The 20,268-nt window shown below is 34.8% G+C and overlaps 1 pseudogene; it reads right to left on the minus strand.

Annotated features, from left to right (window-relative positions):
• Positions 1 to 19,124: 19,124 nt before the first annotated feature.
• Positions 19,125 to 19,574, minus strand: LOC110595763 (annotated as a pseudogene).
• Between the last annotated feature and the right edge of the window lie 694 nt (positions 19,575 to 20,268).

Consider the following 20,268-nt stretch of genomic DNA (forward strand, 5'->3'; position numbering starts at 1 on the left):
GCCACACAATGAACCTGAAAGGCAGGTGTATTACATGTTTTTAAAATTCTGTTAATTCATAGAATATATAATTTAGGCTTCTAAGAAGGTGCATTTACAGTTTTGAACCTCTAGGACACCCCTGCCCTACCTCCGTAATGGGGGGAGAAATAGCTTATTTTTTGGTGAAGCTGTCTTCATGAGAAACACTGATCACTACTGTCAAGATGTCCTTGTGGTGGGATTCATCAATTTTTGGGGCAGCCCACATATAGGGATTATTCATGCTGTATTTCTAAGTTGGCACATATTGGCAAGGTGTGCATACAACTTAGGGATTAGTTTACAACTGGTTTAGTTGAAACAAAACACCTGCAGGGACATAGTTTCTACCTGATTCCCATAAAAAAAGAAGACATACAATCAGTCAAATTATTACAATATTACCTAAAAATCTCAGTATTATCTCTTGTAAATAAAACACACATACATACACAAATATACACACAAAGGAATAAGCAAAACATGTATACTGTACTGCATAAAGGATTTACTGACACTTAAAGAGCCAGTAGTAAGAAACATTTTAGTTATACTTACTTGATTTTAATAATAAGAAATCTAGAAGAAAACATAGAACACACCCTTATGCACATCGGAGTAGGCAATAAATTATTGACCAAGTCCCCAGATGTGAATGTCATAAAAGTTAAGATAGACAAGTGGGACCTCATCAAACTGAAAAGCTTGTGCACAGCAAAAGAAACCATCAAGAGAGTAAAGAGACAACCCACAGATTGGGAAGAAAATAATTGCTAATTATGTATCTGACAAAGGCCTAACATCCAGGATCTACAAGGAACTCAAACAAGTTAAAAGGAAAAAAAATCTACTAAAAAGTAGACACAGGAGGACATCGATGGACACTTTTCAAAAAAAGATATACAAGCAGTCAATAGATACCTGAGAAATACTCAGCCTCACTAATCATCAGAAAAATTCAAATCAAAACAACAATGAGATACCACTTAACTCCATTAAGGATGGCTTTAAAAAACTAAAAATTGACCTTCCATATGATCCAGCAATCCCTCACCTGGGAATATACCAAAAGGAACATAAATCATTCTACCAAAAAAAAAAAAAAAAGCCTTCACACGCATGTTTATAGCCACCCTGTTCACAACAGCAAAAACATGGAACCCACCATCCTGTCCATCAAAAGTGGACTGAATAAACAAGATGTAGTATATGTAAGTGGTAGAGTATTATGCAGTCATAAAAAATATATATATAGTCATGGACTTCACAGAAAAGTAGATGGAGTTGAAGAACATCATACTTAGTGATCTATACAGAAACAAAGATCTGAATATCACATGTTCTCACTCATAGTGGGACCTGAACATTAATCACAGTAGCACAAAGGAGGGATCGACAGTCACTGGGCACTGCCAGGGGAGGGAATTAGGTGGGGACACATAACAACATAAAGGGTACCTAGTCCCAATCCAGAGGAAGTGAGGACCAGTTGGAGGCCCAAACTTCACCTGCATGCAGCCTACTTGTGTAGTTATTCTTTACTTGTACTCCACATCTCTAAAATAAAGTAAAATGAAGCAAAACCAGCCTGAAAGTCTTTGATGTAGTAAAAGAACATTTACTTTTAGAACAGTTTAAGAAACAAAAATGAAAGCACTCACATGAAAGATGATTTCACTTGTTTTTATTTCTATTGTGAACTCCTTCCTCTTATAACTTTACAATTGTAAAATTCACAAGGAACAAAACTGGTCATAAAGGTAAAATGAGACAGTACATATAAATGACAATGGCTTCTATGTAAAAGGTACAAAATATACATTAGAACTTTAAAATTTTATTTTGCCATTAAATGTTGGTGATTTTTCTAACCAACTCTTAAGAACAAATTTGATTTGTTATGCTATAAAATTTCAAAGTAAGGAAAACAGAGCCACTTGAGGAAAGAGAATATACCAATTTTCACAGTTTAAGTCAAATTCTAAACCTAAAGCAAAACCTATTAATATAGGTTATACTTTGTGCAAAAAACATGACTAATCTCAATAAGAAATCAAGGGGAAAAGCACAGCAATCTATACATTTTGCTAGCAATGTGTAAAAAAAAGAAAAAGGAGAATGTGATAGTTTCTATTTCAATAAATTAAAATTCAAATGTAAAATAAAACATGCACATATTAGATAATGAAAATGTAATAATCTTTTCCATAGAGTATTTTAATTTTATACCAAACTGGTTTATTTTAATTAAACAGAGGTAATAATAGAGAAACTCTTTTAAGATACAACAATAGCAGAACTGGAAAACCTTTGCTCCTTATAATAATTCCACTGAATTGTGTCAGTGGGAAGAAATTATAATATTCGCATTTATTTATTTATTTTTGGTATGAGTTATTTATTTGCCTTAATTGATATCTCTTAAAAATGTGATCAATATTTTATACTTAATATTTTAGCATTGTGTGGTTTTTGATGGGTGTCATAGTTAACTAGGGCTGCCAAAACACAATACCATAGATTGGGTGGTTTAAACATTAAATTATTTTCTGTCACTTGAAGCTGCTGAAAGTCCAAGATCGTTTCCAGCAGATTCCCCTCCTTCATGTATAGTTGGCTGCCTTTTTACTGTGCCCCCACATGGTCTTTTTTTCTGAGTGTATGTATCTTTGGTGACTCTTTTCTTATAAGGGCGTAAAACCCCATCTTTGTTACTTGATTTAACCTTAATTGCCTCCTCAAATACCTTATCAATGAATATAGTAACATCAGGGGCTTAATTAAGTCTTCAACATACAAATTTTTGCTCTCATTCAGTCCATAACAGTAGAAAAGACAGAAGCAATTACAGTTTCAAACGCAAATGGGTGAATGCACAATATAAATTCACCTTGCCCGAAGGAAGTTTTGATCCCTTCATCACAAAATTCCTGAATATATTGCCTGCTAATATTGTCTTTGTTTACTAGGGAATCTTGGGACATGCCAGGTAGTCTACATTAGTTATATTATTTATGATAGGAATCAGCTTGACCACTGGAAGAACTGGAAAATGAAGCTACAAAGTTAAGCTAAAATCAAGACTAAGAGCACAATTTTCCAGTTGATGTCCAGTTCTGACACCAATTGCAAGTTCAGGGATTTCCCCAAACTGCCTCAGGTTCACCAACTTCCCAGGTTTACAGAATTCTCTTGAAGCTTTTATACTCATGGTTACATTTACTACAGGGAAAGGATACAAATCAGAATCACCAAAGAAACTGACATATAGGGCAAAGGCTGGGTGAGTTCCAAGTGTGAAGTTTCCATTGTCCTCAGGAATGCACGACAATGTAGCCTTAGGTGTGACAATATGAATGGAGTACTGCCAGGAAGCTCACTTGAGCTTTGAAATCCAGAGATTTTATTGAGACTTCACTACTTAGACATGACTAATTCATTTGCTCAAGAGGTTGAACTCAATGTGAAATGCCCCTAAACCTTGAAATCAGACTGATATCAAATGGCCCAAACCTCTAATTTCATGGCTGGTCTTTCCCACATGGTCAGTTCCAGCTCTGTCTCATCTTGTTGGCATCAACTGTCAGGTGTGGGTCAAGGAGTCCATCATGAATATCAAAGACATTCCTATTGTTGCAGGAGTTTTGAATACACTGTCAGCTTAAACCAGCAACCTCAGGTTCTTGTCCCACAACCAAGAAGACTAAGGAACATGGACACTTAAAGGATGAGTGAAAGAAGGAGTATTTTATTTTATTTTATTTATTTTTGAATTGGTGTCTCACTCTGTCGTCCAGGCTAGAGTGCGGCCACTGCAGCCTCGACCTATTGGACTCAGGTGATCCTTCTGCCTTAGCCTTCCAAGTAGCTGGAACTACAGCTGTGTACTATCACGACCAGCTTTTTACAAAGTTATTATAAAGATGAAGTCTCATCAAGGTGCCCAGGCTGGTCTCGAACTCCTGAACTCAGGTAGTCCTCTCACTTAGACCTCCCCAAGTGCTGGGATTATAGGCTTGAGCTACTATGCCCATCCAAGAAGAAGTTTATTAAGCAACAAAGCTCTCCAGAAAAAGTGGGGGGGATGCAGAAATCGGTAACCTGGTGCTAGGAGTTTGTGGCTTTATTTTATCTTTTCTGGGGGTGTTTCTCTCATTTACGCCTCATCCACCCCTTACTTTCTGAGATGCAATTCTTATTGCGCATGTGGGTCCTTGACCAAAGTGACTCCATCTTGAATATTACCCATAAGTACCACAGAATACGCCCCCCATGGGGGGCAGACTACAACGCAAATGCGATGTTAATGATATTATAATTAGCCAAGGTCAAGTTAGGTCATTTAGTTAAGTTGCTGAGCCTGCATTTAAGCAGCAAAAAATCCATTTTAGCAGTACATCCTGGGTTGAGAGACTGTTCTTAACCACATTAACCACACTTTCAGCCAACAATTATGTAATGGGAGTGGTGTAGGGGGCATTTCTGCAGGTGTTAAGTCTCCTCAAGACCATCCTTCTCTGTCATCCTAACCGGCTTTTGTCTATTTCCTCTCTCACTAACACTCAAATAATGCCAAGTGTTTCTCTAAATACCGATGATACATACCAGGGACCCAGACAAAGGTAAGACCTCTCTTGGGAGGTCAAATTTCTTGCTTCACATAAAATCAGCTGTGTCACCAGTCAGCGATATTTCAGTGAATGATAAAGAACCTAGACCCAAAGGATCAGGTGAGATTCCCTGATCTGTAACACTGCTTTTGAAAAAAGTTGGCACTATCTATATTCCATGAAGAAAGGACAACACCAAACTCCATGCCTGGTCTTTTCTGAGTCCTACCATATGTGCCTCTTTCCTTTAATGATTTTAATATATATTACTTTTTTCTTTAATAAAATATATTTTTGAATACAAATGTTTCTCTGAGTTTTTTGAGTTATTTTAATGAATCCTTGAACCCGAGTCTGGTCTCAAGGACTTTCGGAACATATTGCACTATTTTGAGGATGGGAAGATATTGAGAGCTCTCACTATATAATTGTTTTTGTTTGCTCAAGAGTCTCAGAAACTATACCCTACTAATTATTTTATTGCATCATGATGACACAGAAGATAATTCAGAAGACCCTGAATCACAATGCTGACTCGCATAGATTCACTTGGGAAAGGCTATATGATGAGAAGCAAATCAATATGTTAAGTCTCCAAAGCTAAGTTATTTAGTCGGAGCAAACCACAGATGCTATTTGATTTGATACTTGGCCAGTGCAATTTAATGACCACATCCATTTTCTACTATTCCATAGTGCCAACAAAAACATCCAAGTCAGAGACATCAGAATATATTTCCAAAATTATAAACACTAAGGAGAAATAAATTAAAACCGAACCTTAAAAAAAAAAACTGTAGTAGATATAAAGTAATGGAAGATACTAATTAAAGATCGACATGCTATCAACCCATTTATATCTATAAATGTACATATAGTTGCACATAGCATTGTGCTTGTGTATAAATATATACACATGTTAGCAAATACACACAAACCTTTTAAATACTTTACATATATTGACTCATTTAGTCTTCACAATAATTCTATAACTTAAATGCCACTATTACACTTGTTTTATGGATGAGAAAATTTAAGCACAGGAGTTAAGTTATTTAGCTCATTATAAATGCTTGTAAAGTGTAATGTTGTGATTCAACTTTAAACCTTGCAAGCTTAGTGCAGAACCCAGAGTATAGAACCACTATGCTATTATGAAAGACAGAACAAAATGAATACATATATACATACACACACAGATATGTTTATGTCTGTAAAATTTTGTTCAAAATCAGTATAGATATAATTTGGCTCAGTATTTAAGAACAGCATAAGCATTCATATATTTACTTCCACATTTTGTTTGTGGCTTTTGGGCATGATGATGAACTCACTGTATCTGTCTTCTCATTAATAAATTATGCAATCATAAAATGATTAAATAAGCAAATGGTTGCCAAGCACCCAGGAATTTTCTCAGTGCATAGTGAACACTCAAGGAATGTAATGTTTACAGTTTGAGAAACCTAATTTACAAACAAATCTCAGTCAATTCTTGAACAAGAATCTCGAAATTTATTTGAGTTATTTATAATAGAAAAATTCTATAAGTGCTTATGTGGACCTTTCTGGTAAACAATTGATTCAATTTGATTTTGAAGCATATGTATGTGCTTACAAAGGTGCACAGTATTTGTATTATTTCAGTATTTCAGAAATAGAGAAAATATAGGAATTTGAAATTCCAGAATTACCTGGTTTCAGCTACAAATAAATGTTTCTCTGAATTCAGATCTAATTAGCTATCGAGTCAGATTTATGCAATAAGTAGAGTCTATACACAATTTTACATATTCTATTCACTGATGGATGTGTGAATAGAATTTAACTGAGCCCTCAGGGAATCTCTATGGCACTGATGTTTCTCCTGGTAATCAAACTTGTCTTCAGATAAAAATCAGTCAGAGTTTTAGACCTTGACTCAGTGACAAAGCTTTAATTGTCTGATGAAAGAATTTCTAAATTTATTTATAGAATGCCTATTTCTTTAAAAATCTAAAAAAGGGACTTGAGCTTAGTAGAATGTGAGACATTTGCAGACCTTATAAAAAAAAAACGTGCTTGGAATACAGTGTGTTTGGAATAAAGAGTAAGCTAAGATAAATTAACCAGATAGTTCATAACTCTAAAGAGGGAGGGGCAATTTCAGATTAGGTTTATTCCAGAAGATGCTCTAGTGGCCAAGAAAGTCAGGGATTTAATCAAGTTAGAAGAGTAATCTTAGAAAGAAAGCAGCAGGAAGATACAGAAATTAAATGCAGTGACAATATTGCTAGACATCAGCATTTTTAGAGGATTAAGGACCAACAAGATCACCACAGAAAGATAAATAATAAAGTATTGATGTGTCTATTTGTAAAATATGAACTGTGAAGGTCTAGAGATGGGAGCAAATTTGTTCTACTGGAAATTTAAAAATCTAATTCAAGAAGACAGCAACTCAAAGCAAATCATTACACAGACTAAGAAATATATGGGGAAAAATGGATAGGATAAAAACTTTTCCTGTGACCACCCATGATTGAGAGTATCACAAATTGTCAATAGGTGATATATTTTATGTTAGAAGTAGGTCTACGCAAAACTTTAACCTTAGTCAATTTTGTGTTACTTTGTAATAAGGTATGCATTCCTCTATGTGCAATGATATGATTTTAATGTCCATCATCCTGTTGAGATTGTGAAGTATGCTGATGTAACTGAAAATATCAATTTTTTAAACTTTTCTACTTAAAAAAAATTTGATTCCTTTGTTTGTTTATTTATTTATTTATTGAGTCAGGGTCTCATTCTGTCACCCAGGCTGGAGCATGGTGGAACAATCCCGACTCACAGAAGACTCCAACTCCTGGGCTCAAACAATTCTCCTGCCTCCGCCTTCCAAAGTGCCGAGATTATAGGTATGAGCCACCACATTTGGTCTTTGCTACTTTTTAAAAATTTTTGGTTTTTCCTTAATGAATGAATAAAGTTATAATCAAAGAATATACTTTATACTTTACAGATAAGCTGAATGTCACTTTGACTCGAAAGCGATTCTTTTATGGTTTATATCTAGATGTCAAGGATTCTTCTGTCTACTTCTCTGGTTTTCTAATGTGAAACAGCTTTGCTCCATAGCTCTTATTTTTCCTTCACCGTGTATTTGAAGCACTCTTTATTCTCGTCCTCCTGCTCCTGCACACTCAACAATAGATTCCCTAGGAATGTCGCTGTCACTTGTCATTAACTTGAATTTAGCCCACAGTAGACAATTGTTATAAGTGTGCCTTCAACATCAAGAATCCAGCTGTGTTCTCAGAGGTGAAATAAGGTAGTTGAACAAGCACATGACTTGAAGCAGAATCTTTACCTTTTTTAAGGTGAAGACTAACCTGGGCAAGTTAATTTCAGTTTTTATTTTGTGAATCTTCTCGCAATTTCAGTAGCACCAATTTCAAAAGTGTTTTAATAGACAATACATGAAATTTTCAGTAAAAGCAAGTTTTCTAACATTGTCAACAAAGGACGCTCTGGAGAAGAGTACATATGATATTATATTTCAGTTTTTTCTGTTGCATTTGAAGCAGCTTCATTTTGATACTGAGATTTATCCATAAAATGTGTGCATTACATTAAAATTCATTGATTGATAGCCTTCTATAACGATGTATACCAAGTAATTGCTATATATTAATAGTGATTGTGCAATAATTCTGTCAGGTATGGCCATAAGTGATGAACTACTATTGACTTTAATGATATTGCTGGCAGAAACTGTCAACATTTTATTCAGATCTATGAGCAAGTAGTGTGGGCATATCTAATTGTTAACCATTTATGAGGTGATAAGGCTTCTCTAGACTGCACTAAATCAAGGTTTATACCACAAGTAACTATAATGTATTAAATAAATGAGCATGTGGGAGCTTTAAAATGCTCTAATTTTCACTGCCAGGTTTATCATGCTGCTAAGTTCTGCAATCATACAAAAGAGAACTCACTTCACAGCATTCACAGGGGAGTTTTTACTCTCTGTTTAGTCAGTAGAAGAAACTCTAGTATTTTACTGATACTTTCACAGGTCAAAAGGGTGAATTGCAAAATTATTTCAAAGAGGAAATACACACGGAAGCAATTCTTTATGTTGTAATTTCTAGTGCAGGATTGAGAAAGTGGATTTTTTTCTCCTGATTTAAGAATGCCATTGTCTTAATTCATTCAGGCTACTGCAACAAAATACAAACACCTGGCAGTTTATAAATAACAGTAGTTAGTGCCTCAAATCCTGGAGACTGGAAAGTCCAAGATTAGCGTCCTGACAAATTCAGTGTCTGGTGAGGGTCTGCTTTCTCATAGACTGCTGTCTTCTCAACTTAATCACACGTGGATGAAAGAGTGAATGAAGGAGTAAACAAGCTCTCTGGGATCTCTGTTTTGAGGGCACTAATACTGTTCACAAAGGCTTTGTCCTCTGATCTAATCACCTCCGTAAGGCCCAAATTCTTAATGCCTTGGAGGTTGAGATTTCAACACATGAATTTTAAAACATTCAGACCACAGCATTCGTACTTAGTTTATTGTCAATTTTTCGTTTCCATGAGAGCCACTTTAGGGTTTCCTTCTCTTTGGTTACTTTATGAAATAATTGTGCATTGATAAAATATTCTAAATTCTATTTTCTATCACTTATTATTGTCTTTTCTGTTGAGGCAAAAGGGTGGAATATCGAATCTTTGTATCAAGACACATTTAACCTCCAATTTCTATCCCATAAGTATCTCAGTGGCATAGAGATTGAGGTTTAATAGCTCTAAAGGTGCATTCTTTTAACTTATTTTTTATGAAAAACATTCAGATGAGCTGAAAGAGTTCTAAGATAATCATCGTGCAACATATTAAAGAAATTATTCTATGCCCAAACTAAAAATGATACTGAGACAGAAAGAAAATCAGTCTCAGAATTTTTTCTAGCTACAAGGAAAGAGTTCGTGAAATTTTTGAAATTAATTTTGGTAAAAATAATGTCCCATTCACCTCTTCTTAAAAGGAAGGAGCAGTTTCTACATAGCATTACTTGGAAAATTGCTTGGGAAATTTGAAAGGAAGTTTTTTGTTATGTATTTTCAAAACAATTTAGCATCCATGAGTGTGTGTGTGTGCATGTGTGTGTGTGTGTGTGTTTTATGTGTGTGTGTGTGTTGCTTTTTTCATTAATTGCACTGGACACAATTTATATTAAGCATTTTAACACTTTTCTTTTGACATTTCTTTTCAGACTGTCTTATCCATAAATAGAAGTGCCAATAGGATTAACATGAGTTAGGAATTTCTGAAGGAGCAGAAAATAGGATTTTTAATGTTTAGAAATTAGAAGGCATACATTTTAAAATGAGCACTTTTATAACTTAAATAAACTGAAATTTTATCTTTCCCATCTAATATTTTCTTTGCCAGGTAAGTCATTTGAATAGCAGATAAATTCATTTTGAAAATTAACTTATAGTGAGGGCCAGGATATTACTCTTGAATTTGATAGCAGAGTTTGAGTTCTAGTGTCAGTGCAAAATCCAGAAGAAAATGGAGATTAGAGCTTCCTTCATAATAGCACAGACTTTGTTTGCTATTTGATGTGTGTGCGTTTGTGTGTGTGTGTGTGTGTGTGTGTGTATGTGTGTGTGTGTGTGTGTGTGTGTGTGTGTGTGTGTGTGTGCTCTCAGTGAAGAAAGAAAGGAAATATTTAGCATTTACACTCCTGGGCTCAAGCAATCCTCTTACCTCAGCCTCCCAAAGTGCTGGAATTACAGGTTTGAGCCACTGCACCTGGCATAAACAAGAATTTAATAAGACTGATACCAGTGACCAGTGACAATGTAATGGCATGACATTATTTTCAGTAATTGATTAATTTTCTATATACATTTAAATTTTACCAAATCACCTAAATGATTCTGCCTATCCAATTGAAAAATAAAACCTCAAATATTTTTACCACAACATCAGTCAAGTTTTCTCATTTCTAACTATCTTGGATAGAGTCCATACCTTCTTGATACAATTGATGTCCGAATCACAAAGTAAATGACCCAGGAGCCCATTTATTCAGTGAAAAAATATAAATTGATCTATGAGTTTATAAAGTATAAACAAAATGGTTTACCAAAGTATACATGCAATATTAGAGCAATGAAATACTACTAATATTACACATCTTCACTTTTGAGATATAAGATCACACACAATCACAAGAAATCGAAACAGAAATCATTAAAATTGAACACAGAAAAACTTTCCTCATAGAAAACACTTGCATACTACAATAAATACTTTAAAGAGTGGTTTTCACTGATAATTAAATAGCAATAGTCAATATAATGTGATTCATAGAAAAATCTTTCATATTAAAATTATAAATTAATCATTTTACTTGTACAATTAGTTTGTCATCACTATTCTCCCTACTTTTGAGTATCAAATTTACATATGCAAATACAGGGGTCATATTGAATCTTAGTCAAAACAATTGCTTTGATATACCAAAAACATTATCTAAATAGAGGAAGAGAAAGAGAGACAGGAGAGATGGGGAAAGAAACTGTTTGTGCACTTAAAATTAAAACAAAATAAGTCTTATAATGTTACATTTGCAATATTCTGTTCATATTGAGCAAATTTTTCAGACTTCATGTAGAAAATAATTTCAGCTAACTTTCTCTTCATCAGTGGAATAGTGAACTTATTCCTCTTATTGGACATATTAAGGCAACAAATTTTTTTCAGACATTCTAGTGGGTATATATATGATTTTATGTATCTAGTAGATCTTTATATAGTCTAGTAAATCTTTCTTTATATATGTGGGGGAATCTTCCCAAATAAAATGTATTTATAAAAATGTGTGTATTTATTCTTACATGTTTAAACATCATTCACCTTCAAAGCACTCTGTTTGACGCAATGCACCTATGGAGATGCTTTTTACTGCTCAAATCAGTTATTGAGCTCATAAATTTTGATGCCTTTTAGCACTTCTGCCATTTTGGGTTTCACCTTTTCCACACTGGCAAAATGTTTCCCTTTGAGGACGGTTTGTTTGTTTTGTTTAATCCAAGAAAATAAAAAGAAGTCACTTGGGATGAGATCAGGTAAATATGGAGGGTAGGGCATGGGGGTCATGCCGTTTTTGGCCAAAAACTGCTGAATACTCAGTGTGGTGTGGGCAGGTGCACTTGTAAATCACCCATCAGGAAATGGGCAAACACGTTGGAGGGGTCTCCAAAACAAATTCACGGAAACTGCAGGCAGCCTCTCACAACGAAACTAGTAGATCCACTGATGCCGATGGGTTCACTTACCTGGTAGGGAAAGCCTGTACTATAAGTTGTCCATCCTTTAATAGATAATTTGGTTTTTTAGGGGACCCCCTCATTTTATTTATTTTGTATATCTTTTATATATTTTTATTAACATAAATACTTAGGAATGAACCATACAGGATCATTTCAATTTATTCCTTAAGGCAGAGTCAAAAAGTTGACAAGTCCAGATAAATGGAGCAAAATTCATAAATCAGTATTTACCAACATAAATGCATGGCTCATAGTTAAAGTCACCATGTAATATGAACAGTGGCTGAATCAAGTATGGCAAGTGTCAGTATTTCCTTAAACTATTTTTAATAGTAAATTATGCAAAATAATCTTATGTCAAACAAAACAAAAAATACTATATTTCATTCCTTTTTTCTATCTCTGTGCATCTGTTCAATTCATTTTATACACATACTGTGTTCCTAAGTATGTGCTAGCTATTACAAAAACAAGACACAGTAAGTATTCTTGAATTGTTTTAAAAGTCGAATTGTTTTAAAAGTCAATGAGAGTGAAATCAACATGATGGGCACATATAATCAAGTTAGAAAAACATGGATACACAAAATATAGATGCATTGTATTGTATTTGAAATAGAGATTGAAAAGTTAAATTAGATACTTGAATACTTTGATTCCATCCTGAGAAGTTGAGGCTATTAGAAAATTTGATAGTATCAAAGAATTTTCAGTAGGTAATTCCTATATATGCATGATCAGATTGTGTAATATTTTAGTGACATATGTGCCTTTCTCCAGTCAGATATTGAATTCCTTGAAATCCAGAAATGGGTTTAGTTATCATTAAATCTCTGTTACCTAGAGAAATGACTTATACCAGACATTGGTCCAGATCAATATTTATAATGCCTTTTTAATGAAACTGCCCTGATTTGCAAGAGTGGCTTTTGACACTTTATAATCTTCTCTTTACCCCTCCCTCATTCTGTACATGGTTCATAGAACATGGGATTAGATTCCTTCCTCAAACTAGAACAATCAGGAATATTCTTTCAAAAAAATAAAAATTTCAGGATTGAGCTTGTGGTTAATGGAGGGACTAGGGATGTTAGGGAAAACACACACGCACAGCAGCAACAACAACAACAAAAACAAAGCCCTCAGGAGCTATGAGACAATCATATTCTTCTATGAATCTAGAAAGAGAGAAACCAGGCTGGGATTAGTGGCTCAAACCTGTAATCCCAGTACTTTGGAAGGCCAAGGCAAGAGGACTGCATGAGCCCAGGGATTGAAGACTAGCCAGGAAAGCTTGGTGAGACTTCGTCTCTAAATGAAAAAAAAAAAAAAAAATTAGGCGGGTGTGATATTGCACGCTGGTACTTCTGGCTACTTGGAAGCCTGAAGTGGAAGGATTGCCTGAGCCCAGCAGGTCGAGAGTGGAGTAACAGTGTGCATGCCACTGTAGTCCAGCCTGGGCAAAGCTTGAGACTAACTCTAAAAAAAAAAAAAAAAAAAAAAAAAAGGAAAAGAAAAGAGAGAAAAAGAAATCAAGTCTAGGGAGTAGGAAACAGCGAAAGCAGATGGCAAGAGAAAAAATTTTAGTTTCTAATTCCAGTGTGCTCCTGGGGCCTGGCTATGCTGAAGAGCCTGGGGTTTGAGAGGAACATATGCATTCTTTTATTCAGTTCTCCCTTAGGAAGGTTCATATTGTTTGAAACAAAAAAGAAAAATTGGTACTAATATAAGATTCTTCAAGTGAATAATTAACATTGTGACTTACGTTCAAAAATCTAGTGGCAAAATGTAGTAGTAGGGTGGAAAAAAGAGAAACAGGATGAGTCTAATTAAAGTCAAGAAAGAAACCAGTGAATTTCTATTAATGGAATTTCCTATCTCTTTTTATCCATTCTTCTGTCACTGGAGTCTGTGACTGTACTTAATTTGAGTATGGCAAGTGTCAGTATTTCCTTAAACTATTTTTAATAGTAAATTATGCAAAATAATCTTATGTCAAACAAAGCAAAATATACTACAATTTCATTCCTTTTTTCTATCTCTTTAAACATTCTAGATTTTATATCTCCTAAATCTCCTAAATCTAAAATAGGACATTTGTTTAAAATGAGTGACTTAGATGGCACAGGGTAAATACTGACTAATTAGTATAAAGCCAAAGCTACTTAGACATGTTCCTTGAACAACACAAATTTGGATTGCACAGGTCCAGTTATATGCTGATATTTTTCAACCAAATGTGGATGGAATATACAATATTTATGGCATGCAAAACCTGCAAATACAGAGACTGACTTTTTCTATACTCAGGTCCACAGGGTCCATTGCAGGACCTGAGTGTATGAGAATTTGAGTATAGATGGGTCCTGGAACCAACCCTCTAAGTACACCAAGGGACAACTGTACTAATGTAATTATTCTGGAAAACCATTTATAAACTCTTTTCTTCATTAATTGACTTTCTAAAAGGTGTTTTTGGTTTATAGAAAAATTGAGCAGAAAGTACAGAGAGTTTCCACATATTCCGTTTCCCTATTATTAAAAGGCTTGTTTTCATGAGTTACAACTCATGAACTGATGACATTTATTTAGTAAAGCTTACATTAAAGTTTACTCTTTCTGTTTTAAACTAATCATCAAGTTATTTTTTAGTAAAGTTCAAAATTTATATCAGGGCTTATTTATTTTGTTGTAAATCAGTAATTACATTATTTTTTAGTGAAGTTAAAAGTTTACATTAGGATTCACTCATTTTGTTTTTCAGTTCTGTCTTTTAAAACTTTTTCAATGACAACTTTTGCCTAAGTATATTCTTAATAATACTTCAGTCTTAATGCACACTGACTATTTCAATTTCCATTCACTTCTAGTATAGGCTGAATTGTTCATAATTGAAAATATTCATCATAAATATTAGAAAACTCTTGAGATGTGTGGTTATGTATAATTACTATGGAAAAAACTTTCATATTACATTCCCCTTGTCTCACATAATTCTTTTATTTTTCTTTTGGAGTTGGAGTCTCACTCTGTTGCCCGGACTGGAGTGCAGTGGCCACTCCCGGTCGCTGCAGCCTCGACCTGCTGGGCTCCAGCGATCCTTCCGCCTCAGCCTTCCAAATAGCTGCAACTACAGGCGCGCACTACCACGCCCAGCTAATTTTTGACTTATTGTAGAGATGAGGTCTCACCAAGGTGCCCAGGCCGATCACGAACCCGTGGGTTCAGGCAATCCACTCACCTCGGCCTCCCAAAGTGCTGGGATTACAGGCTGAGCCACAGAGCCTGGCTCACATAATTCTTATAAATGATTTCTATATATCTATTTAATTTTGAACCAATAAAGATATTTTAGAAAGTGATATTTTTTAATTCCAGTGAGTAAGAAAATAATACATTGAGCTCTTGAAAAAGAAAAGTGATAACAATAGGCAGCAAAATCTCACTGGACTCTCCAATACCCTGCATCTTTTCAGCCCAGGCATCATAACTGTTAAGAACAAAAGAAAAACATAGCAAGAAAATCTTACCTATTTTTGAATTCAGTTTTTTCCCTATCACCCAGGACTTTCTAATGATCCTTGACATTATAGCTTAACATTCTATATATTGTTATTGAATCTTTTGTGAACTATTTAATCTGTTTGAGAGCGGAGACAAATGAAGTCATCAATACTTAAATGGTTTCTATTCCATATGGTGATTTTAAAATGAATCTCAGCTTTCATTTGAGTCTGAAAAAAGATACAGTTGCCATCACAGACTCCACATATCAACAGGGGAAAATTTGACACGTGTTTGAAATTATCTGAGATGAATTTATGATAGTGGCAAAGAAAGCAAAAAAACCTCATATTCTGAAGAATGGTGATTATGTGGGGGAATTTCAGTTAACAGAGGAGCAGAAAGTACTTTAGAAACTCAGTTTACCATAATTAAGCAAAAGCAGTTTCAAGATATATCTTACTTTTAGTGCTAGAAGCTATCTAAATACTTTGTGGTATGGAAGATGGAAATATCCTCCTCATGCTCCTCCTAATAGCTGACATCGATATATTTTTAGGTCTTCAGTTATAAATTATGAACAACACACTTCTATTTCACAGGCCTTCATGGAACATTTTTATGAGATGATGCTATTAGAATTAACATACTTACAACTTTTCTCCTCCTATCTCCACTCAGTGTCTGTGGTCTACCTTCTATCAATACCTGCGCTATTTCTTTTATTATTGTCAAGTCATTAATGTTTCTGCTCTCTCCTACTGTCAAGTGTTCTGCAGTTTTTTATTAGCTTGATTCCAGATATTTTTTTAAATGGTGTTTTTGTCCTGTGATTATGCAATTTTTTTCACTTCAAGTGCTGAGATTTTATTTTTCCTCTATAGATTATATTACTAGTTCTCTTTTGAGAATGAAAGTTTTTTTTTTTCTAGTGTCAAGATCAAACTGATTCTCTTTTTCTTCCTTTTTATATATTCTGAATTTTTTGCTTGCTTGTTTTCATGGTCAGGTCACATTTTAATTAGCCTTTAATTTACATTATTAATGTCATTAAAAATGTTTGTTTCTCCCAAGTTTCATATTTTTTATTAAATATTAAATTTTTGCTATTCTTTCAAATGTTTCTATTATTAAATTTTATGTCTCTCCCAATAATTCTGTCCTTCCATTAGCGAAACTTCATGTTTTCCTGGATAGGTCTGTTGCTCTCTGGATCTCATACTTTTCTACTTATTTGTTTACTTTCTCATTGTGCTGAAGATAATCTCAAGTAACTTTCTAAGAAAAGGTATGAAAGATAAAAAAACATGAAGAATGTTTATATTTGATAATAATGTTATTTTATGTTTTCTCAGTACACACTTCTCAATTGCCAATATTGCCCCCACACTTTATAAAGACTTTGCTTTCTTGCCTGCTTGTTAATTGCCAAGAACCCAGAGACTTCTGCTCACGTTCCTTTTTGCCTTTTTTTAACTTAAATTTTTTTTTTTTTATTTTTAAATTGTGGGGTACAGGGTCAGGTATACAAATATTCACTGTGCAGGTACCATGTTGATGAGGTGTTCCCCCTTTCCCCAGGCAGATTTCCACCACCGTCAGTCCCACTGCCCCACTCCCTTCCCCTCCCCAGTTTCCTGCTATAGTCAATCTTTTTCTTATAGTATTGCAGTAGTTGTTCAAGGTCCACTTATGAGTAAGAATACTTGATACTCAGTTCTTTGTTTCTGTGAAAGATCACTCAGTATTATAGATTCTAATTCCATCCAGGTTACTGCAAAGTTCATGATTTTGTTCTTCTTTATGACTGTGTAATATTCCATCATGTATATGTACCACGTTTTTTAATCCAGTCCTCTTTTGATGGGCAACATGATTGGTTCCATGTTCTTGCTATTGTGAACAATGCTGCCATAAACATTCCTGTGCAGATTTTTTTTAATAGAGTGATTTGAGTTCTTCTGAGTATATTCCCAGTAGGGGGATTGCAGGGTCATATGGAAGGTTGATTTTTAGAACTTTTAGGAACTGCCACACTGTTTTCCACAGATGTTGTACTAGTTTACGCTCCCACCAACAGTATAGAAGTGTTTCCTTTTCGCCACATACTCTCAAGCATCTGTTATTTTTTTGTGTTATTGACGATGGCCATTCTGACTGGAGTTGGGTGGTATCTCAGTGTAGTTTTAATTTGCATCACCTTGATAACTAGTGAGGGTGAACATTTTTTCATGTATCTGTTGGCTGCTCGTATGTCTTCTTCTGAGAAGTGTCTTTTGCCCATTTTATACTGGGGCTGTTTGTTTCTTTTCAGCACGTTTGAGTTCCTTGTAGATCTTAGATATTAGGCCTTTGTCAGACATGGAGTTGGCAAATGTTTTTTTCCAGTCTGTGAGCTGCCTCCCTGCTTTCTTGATGATTTCTTTGGCTTTGCAGATGATTGTCAGTTTGATGAGATCTCACTTGTCTATCTTATCGCTTATGGCATGGACACTTGGGGTTTTGATCAGGAATTGTTTGCCAGTTCCAATTTCCATAAGAGTGTCTCCTGCATTTCTAAAGTTCTTATAGTTTGAGGTTTTATGTTTTAGGTCTCTGATCCATTTAGAGTTGATTTTTGTGTATGGGGATAGATAGTGGTCCTGTTCCAATCTTCTGCATGTGATCAGCCAGTTTTAGCAGGACCATTTACTGAATAGGTTCTCGTCTCCCCAGTGGTTGTTGGTGAAGGCTTTGTCGAAGATGAGTTGATTGAGAAATGGAGGGTTTGTTTCTGGAATCTCAATTATTTTCCATTGGTCTATATACCAGTTCTTGTACCAATACCAAGCTGTTTTGATTATAGTAGCCTTATAATAAAGTCTGGGAGTGTGATACCTCCTGCTTTGTTTTTTTTACTGAGGATTGTTTTGGCTATTCTTGGTCATTTATGTTTCCATATGAATTCCTGTATTGTTTTTACTAGGTCTGAGAAGAATGTTGCTGGTAATTTGATGGATATTGCATTAAATCTGAAGATTGCCTTAGGGAGAATTGATGTGAAAAAAACTTTACAATGAAAACTACAAAACACTGCTCAAAGAAATAAAAAATGACACAAACAAGTAAAAAAATATTCCATGCTCAAGGATTGGAAGATTCTGCTCACTTATCTTATCGTTTTTTTTTTTCATAGTTAAATGTATTTTAGTAACAAACTTACAAGAACAACACAGAAGACAGACAATGTTAAAAATATGTACTTGCATGTAGGATAACTCAGTTAGAAAAGTATAGTGAGTGGATGGAATCTACTGTATGATAAAAATGCTACAAATGCCATTTTAGTTGCCATCAATAAGAAATTTACTTGTTTTTAAAAAATCCAAATGCTGGCATTGTCCAAAAAAAATTAACAGGTTTATTTATAATTGTTATAAAGTTGAACTGCTGAAACTTGTTCACTGAAGCATTTTTGACTTGCATTAATGCTTTACATCCTCGTTTTTATATTAAAAATTCACACACAAATGAAAATGGAAAAACCGCCAATACCTTATTTCTGTCCCTTATTTTTACACTCGCAATCATATACTTAGGTACCTTTTGACACCACTGGGAAAAAAAAAAATGTAACGTTCCAAACTACCAATAACAGGAAGAAGAGAATTTTTTAGTGGATTTAAGCACTCTCTCCACGTATGCGGTGTGCTAGCTGGATGTCTTTTGGCATAATTGTTACACGTTTGGCATGGATAGCACACAAGTTGGTGTCTTCAAAAAGGCCAACCAGATAGGCCTCACTTGCCTCCTGCAAAGCACCAAAGAGGCGCTCTGGAAGCACAGATCAGTTTTGAAATCCTGAGCAGTTTCTCGCACCAGACTCTGGAAAGGAAGTTTGTGAATCAGAAGTTCTGTGGACTTCTGATAATGCCTAATTACACAGAGTGCCACATTACCAGGTCTGTAACATTGAGGTTTCTTCACCCCTCCAGTAGGGGGCGCACTCTTGCGAGCGACTTTTGTAGCTAGTTGTTTCCTGGGTGCTTTACCACCGGTCGATTTGCGGGCAGTCTGCTTTGTACGAGCCATGGTATAGAGATCTCCTTACTTACCTCCCTTCTCCTTCAGCTGGAGCTCCGTGAGCTAGAGGCGTGCTGGAGAGCAACGGCAGCCCTGCAGCAGCTGTGAACACAATTGTCTGCTCACTTTTCATTACACAAAATCTTTATTATAAAGATACTTACGACTTTGAAGATATTTCTTAGAGTTTTTTAAAGTTATCTTTTTTCTTGCAAAATTTTTCATATATTGTATTTTTTCTGATAGTATGTCTTGATCTCTTTTTTTTTTTTAAATTCATTTTGCTCTTTTGATTATATATTTTTGGTCATTGGTTTTTCACAGTTCAGGCATAGAACAAAGGAGCTAGTTCCTGTCCTGTGGCATATTGTAAGCAGGACTTTTTTGCTTGGTATCCCAGAGTGACAATTGTTACTGAAAGTAGTGTGTATTTTGATAGGACAAATTTCACATTAGGAAGAGCTGGCAGGTAGTGGATTGTCAGGATGAAATTCCTACAAAACCCAAATGTAAAGTTTTTATTTAGTGGAACTAACACCTACAACAAAAGGTTTGACTTTCTGCAGAAAATTCATTTCCCACCACCTTTTGGCCAACATAGTGCTTTGCATTTTGCTTAACGTGTCAACAGACTGCCTGTATTTTTAGTTGAATCCATGTATGTTTAGTAAACATTCACTAACCCCAGGTGAAACTTTTTTATGTATGTCATATGTAATCATCAATAGACCGTTCTCATTCTC

The sequence above is a fragment of the Carlito syrichta genome, unplaced genomic scaffold (genome assembly GCF_000164805.1).
Source record: "Carlito syrichta isolate Samal-C Ts95f unplaced genomic scaffold, Tarsius_syrichta-2.0.1 Scaffold91573, whole genome shotgun sequence".
Taxonomy (NCBI): Eukaryota; Metazoa; Chordata; class Mammalia; order Primates; family Tarsiidae; genus Carlito; species Carlito syrichta.